This window comes from Leptonotus elevatus, chromosome 20 (assembly GCF_054856555.1).
Source record: "Leptonotus elevatus isolate MCC_2025b chromosome 20, RoL_Lele_1.0, whole genome shotgun sequence".
Lineage (NCBI taxonomy): Eukaryota > Metazoa > Chordata > Actinopteri > Syngnathiformes > Syngnathidae > Leptonotus > Leptonotus elevatus.
In genome coordinates this window covers 9,342,769-9,349,099 of record NC_141258.1, presented here as the reverse complement: position 1 = coordinate 9,349,099, position 6,331 = coordinate 9,342,769, and positions in this window count along the sequence as shown.

Here is a 6,331-nt window from a genome sequence, read left to right as displayed (position 1 = left end):
GCCACTGAGGATGGTTGGGAAAAGAGCGCCAATAGATCAAAAGCACAAGAGGGGGAGACGCTGAGGTGACTTTGAGGGGGTGAGATAACAGGAAGGCGTGGAACGATAGGGCAGCGACGCGAGGGGAGTGAGATATACACAAGAACAGGTGGGGGAGTGAGCGGGAGATCTATTTCTGTGGTTGTGAGACGAGGGGTGTTAATGAGAGAATACTGAGGAAAAGTGGGAGACGTTTGAGTGGAAATCCCTCCAAAGGTGTCTGGAAACCTCGTTCGTCAAAGAAGATGAAAGTCAGAATGTGACGTCCGCGGCAGACCGTCTTGTCGTGACGTCCGCAGTTTGCAAAGGAATTCTTCAAAGTAAAGTCTGACGATTATTTGTGCTAATAAAACGAGGGTTTTGGTTTAGGTAAAGGTTTGGGGTTAGAAGTTAAGGATAAGGGTAGGTTTGGTCTAAGGGTTAGAGGTTTAGATTAGGGTACAAATAAAGTTGAATTAGGTTAGGTTAGAGTTTAATGTTAGGTTTAGGGGTTAAAATTTGGTTTAGGCATTACAAATTAGGGTCGGGATTACGGGGTTCGATCAAGGGTTTATCACTGTAAAAACACGAAAAACAAACTCTGTAGAGAAAGTGTCAGTGTGCGTGCGTGTGCGTGTCGGGCTTGGGCCGCAGCTTGTCTCCCAATCCGAGACGATTGGATCTGCCAGCCAGCAGGAACGTTAATTACTTGGCCAATCTTCAGGCACAATTCAGGCGCAATCGTTCCCATCTTGCCGCCGCTCGGCCCTTTCAGGCAGCCCCGCAAACCAGGCCCTGCCTCCCATTCAAACCCGATTTCGGGGGGGGGGGGGGGGGGGTGTTGAATGTAATCAAATAAGCGGAACAATAAAGATGGAATCCAGAGAAACATTCCCCCACTGCGATTTTAAATATTAAACGTCCTTTACAATCTCCAAAATAGCCGGGGTGATGATGGATAATAGAGGCTTTGGCGGGGAATTGTTTGTCAGGGAGTTACCGAGAGGCTAAGTGACTTAATGAGACAGATTGCATCTTAATTAACAAATCAAAGCGCTTTTGTTTTTGTATGAATGACATTACAAACTCCTGCTTTTCTAGCCGTCAAGCCTAAATATTCAGCAGAAGGTAAATGACGCCAGGCGCGGCTCTGCATCTTCACCTCCGTGAAGCCTTTTTCATCAACCTGATTTTTCATTTCGTCACCACTGTCACAACTTCCATTAGGCTGCACCCTCCAATCTCCAGGCACACCACTTTTCTGATCAGTGCCTGCGGAGCAATTTCGCCACGGCACATCCAGGTGCCGCCTTCCATCCGGAGTGATCCATCATCAGCCAGAAAAACCGAAAGGACACTGGAACGCACCCCCTGCTCTCGCCAGAAATACAACCTCAACCGGGTGAAAAAGGGTCGCAGGTGTGAATAGTGGGTGTGGTTACCCCGCTAATGACACCGCGGCGAACACACTGTCCATTTTCCTTTGGTACTTCCAAGGTTATGGGGCCCTTTTTGGTAGCCGCTACATCGGCAAAGCTCCTCAGGGTGAGCTGCCAACGGCACAGCAACCAGACCAGCAAAGTGCCGTGACTTCACAGGATGACAACAGATGACAACTCTACAGGAAAAGCCACGCCCGGCCCGATTAACCAGTCACCCGTTATTTGACCCAATTGCCGGGAGCTCACCAACATCTTGACCCATTCTCCTGTAAAATGAGATTCCGTACCTGGAAGGCGGTGTACAAAAATACTGTTGAAGAAAGTCAGTGAAAGGAAGCGAGGATACTCCGATACCTTTGAAATGGCCCAAACAGAGATCCCCACTGCAGGTGGTTTTACCCAAACTGAGCACAATGCGGGCCCTTTGGAAAGCATACCGAGCATTGGAGCGCAGGTTTAATGGATGAACGAGGCCGCAGCAGATCTATTAGTTACAGTGCTAAACTATCAGCAAGTCTTTCTTCTTTCTTTTCCGTTCTGTCTTCTGTATTTTGATCCAGTTGAAGGCCACGAACAATTTCTTTTTTTCATTAGTTTCATCTTTGTTTCTTTCTTTCTTTTGATCACTATACCACCACAAAGGAATACCAGTTCAGGGTCAAGTGGTTTGTCTTTTTGTCCCACTCCCTCAAATGCCAATCAAAGTTGTGTAGCATGCTTGGACCTGTCAACCCACCCTTGACCACCAAGTCTTAGGACTATCTGGTTATTCTACGGATAAGTCACAGTCTTGTCTTGGTCCCCTTATTCAGATTCAAGCTCTCAGAAAGAAATCCTTTCTGGATTAGAACATCTCCTAATTCTGATTTTCCTCTGTGGGTGACATGTAAAGAACGGCGTTTAATGGAGACCGTGTATCGAGCAAAGTCCATTTCAGTTTGTGTCCCAGAGGAAATTTGGGGCTTCAGAAACATAGTGATATTCATCCCGATTGTGTAAAGTGTTAATCCTGCTCTCTATACCTGTCTGTACATATTCCTTATAGTTAAAAAGTCTGAGATAACCAAATCCCAAAACAAGACCAATCCTTCCAGAGTGAGTTTCAGTCCCGTGTTACAGACTCACTGAATATTTGTCCATCTCCTCGTCCTCCTTCTGTCTCATTCTCACTCAGTGGTCCAGATGCTAAATCAGGTCGTTTAGCCAGAGGACACACATGCTGTTGCTTTTTCAGCGACACACTCAATGCCTTACTGACAGCAAACAAAAGCTGACCAAAAACAGCCCTGAAGGTTTGGGAATTGAATATTAAAGAAGTCATTTTGGAAATACAGTGGCACCAAAATACTGAAAGGTTGTCAAATGTGGGACCTGATCCAACAAAATTGCCATAAATGTTGAAAACAAATCCATTTTGAGTTTGGTGGCTAAAAGCTGACAAGCAGCAGCTTGGCGCTAAACGCTAGCAGCATTGTTTGGGTGGTGAAAATCCACTTTGTTCTCTGCCGGCCTAAACACAATCAGAAACACTGACCTACATTTACAACCTAAATTCTAATTTGTTTCAGGAAGCTGTTTTGAATAATTCCCAACAGTGTGTTCTCTCATTTCGTAGCATTTCTCCCAGTGACACTTTTTTCAGTACATCTTATATTAGCAATGGGTCTGTGCCTTTAACCAATCAGATATCAAATTTGACCTAAGGTAAAACATGCTATGCTAAACATTAGCATAAAAGCTATAGCTATCCCAGCTATAAGCTATCCTACTGAGGGGGCGAACGTTTGCGATGCTAACGAATGTTGATTTCATGTCACAGCTCGTTCAAGATTTCTCTAAACATTCTCTAAACAGTTTTAAAAAAATCTTGTTGCGAACCCAGACGAACCCTGTCGTGAAATCAACATTTGCTAGCATTGCAAACATTCATCCCTCAGTGTGATATGGGGCTTTAGAAAGAACACATTTCTTAGAATACATGAAATGAACAAAATGTAGTTGTCAAAGCAAGCTTTCTTGCTGCCCACATACACACTGCATCTCCCGGGGGCAGAGTTGACAATGATGTCCATTTTGTAGCTGTTGCGCTTCTCATTTTGTGTTTTGGGGGTTGCAGGGCAGGAGAGATGGGCAAGGGGATGTGGAGCGTAAAGTCATTAAAAGGTTTGGTGACAGTTTTCACACCTTCAATTTGTCCATGACCTCCAAAAAAATCCTGCAGGCGTACTTTTACACACAACCTGTGCACCCTTTCACAGCGCGTGGCCATAAACGTGTCCCAATTTCACCTGCGCAAAAACATCTAAAAGTGTGACTCATCCGGAACGCCTTGATCAAAAAAAAAACGTCTTTCTGTGATTTGAGGCACAAACGCTGAGGTTTGAATGAGGAATTCGGGGGCCCGTGAGACTTGCCGGTTGAAACGAGTTGCCGCACTTCCGAAATGAGAGGAGCGAGGCAAACAGGAAGCGGCACCTGATGTGATTACGGCAAATTAAAGAGTATTAAATGCCACCGCACACACAAACTCTGAACTCGCCATGTGAGGGCTTGTAATAGATGAACACGTCGCCGCTTATTTGAAGGCCGAGCGGGACCGATGTGCGGAATTAAATCGGCATGAATAAATAAGAGTGTAATAATGACGACAGCCTGAGAAGCTCGAGCAACATCTCAACACTAACATTTGCAACCTCATTTCTACGTGTCCCTTCGCCAAACCCGAGGCTAAACCCAAAAACCTAACGCTAACCTAAACCATAACATAAACCCTAAAACTGAACTAACTAAACCCTAACCCTGAAACATGATCTAAACACTGATCCCTAGCACCCAAACCATAACATGCTAGCCTGGCAAGCCACACCCACTTTCTTCAAAAAGAAAGTGAATCTGGACAGGCGGCCATAGACAGCGATTCGGCTCCGTTCAAAAACAGGACGGCCCAATCAAATTCGTCTTCGTGAGCAACGGCACTCTCCAGTCATCGAGTTTTTCCCGCTACGACATTCAACGACGACGTCATTCACTGCTGTCTCTCTTCGGCGAGTAACCATGTTGGATTTTTACTGCGTCTCCGCAAAAATATAAAAATAAAAGACTTCAACGAGTCGCTTTTCTGACGTCGCGTTCGCTCTTCGCTCTTCGCTCATTAGTCCAGTCCGCTGTCTGTGAGCTCAGGTTTGCCCCACCTCAGAAATGCGACTGATAGCGCAAAGACGCAAGTGAGTCTGGATTTCCATGCTAATATAATACACCCCTAAACTAAACTAAACTAAACTAAACTAATTCTCAACTGAACCCTAACGCATAACACCTAGCCCTAACTTCAATTAAAGTCACACCCTGAAACCTAACCCCAACTGAAAAGCTAATACCAAATCATAACCCTACATCCGGATCTATAACTAAACACTAACCCTAACACCAAGCTTGAGAAACCATCTTAACCCACACTAAACATAACTAACACCAAGCCCGAGCTAGACCGTAATTCCTAACCAAACCCTAACTCCAAAATGTAAACGCCAAACATTAACCTAATCCAAATTCAAATCCTAACCAGAATTTAAAGCCTGTATCTCACTGAGGGATGAACGTTTGCTGTGCTCGTGAATGTTGATATCATGTCTGGGTTCGTACAAGGTCGCAGCGTTTCCTAAACATTCTCTAAACCGTCTTAAAGGTTCTCTAAACAGTCTTAATGGTTTATGTTGTCACAAGGAAATGTTCCAAATGTCCTTGCAACAAGAAAGACCATTAAGAATGTTTAGGAAAGCATTAAGACTGTTTAGGAAACCTTTAAGACTCTTTAGGGAACGTTTAGGAAACGCGGCAACCTTGAACGAACCCTGCCGTGAAATCAACATTTGTTAGCGTTGCAAATGTTTGCCTCTCAGTGATATATGGGCTAAACCTGTAAAACCGAACCCATAACCCTAATCACAACACCAGCGCATAGCAGTAATCCAACCCCAATCCTGAAACCTATAATCCTAACCCCAAACCGTAATCAAATCCAACCCCTAACTCTTGAACCTAACCCTGATTCTCTAAACCTAACCCGAAAACCAGCCTAAACCTTTTTCACAACGGCAATTCAAAAAAAAGGAACATGGGACGCGGTGACCTCTGTGGAATGAGCGCGGACACCTCCAAATGCTTCGGACCCTCCTCTTCGTCCTCTTGCATGTCAAGCGGAAGCGATGAATGTCATCTTCAAGGTCATCGTCATCAATACTCCATGATGGGACAAACCCCGCTTCCACACACACACACACAGTCGAACCAATAAAAAGGTGACGACAATCATGATGGTTTCATGTCACGGGCATGCGGCGTGCCGCAATAAAACAACAGCAAGGATTTGTCTCGGCGGACAAAACAATCCAATAAAAAGATAAAATATTGTGTCATTGACCTGCTTTTTCAACAACAAACAATTTGGTGGAGACGCTACGCCACTGCAGTCTTTCAGGACAAGGTCACTTCAACGCCAAAACAACTTTTTGTCTACATGCAAATTGGGACAAGTGAGACATGTCACATGACTGAAGTGATCTTTCAAGCACTGATAAGCACTTTGTAAAGGCTTTTTTATTTTTTATTTATTTATAGAATTTGATATTGGTGATGGTGGAGGGGTTAAGAGGGATGAAGGCACATTGCCTCCTCTTCCTCCTCCCATCATGCTGCTTGTCACAACACAGTGATGACTGAAAGGGTCCAAGGGGGGAAAAAAATCCAGGGGCGACCTTCTCCATGGCTTGATGATGTCATCACTGAAACGTTCTCGAGGTGCGACGATGAGGAAGGGGGGGGGGGGGGGTGAAATCATTTAACATCTGTTGTTGGTCTCTCTCCCCATCATG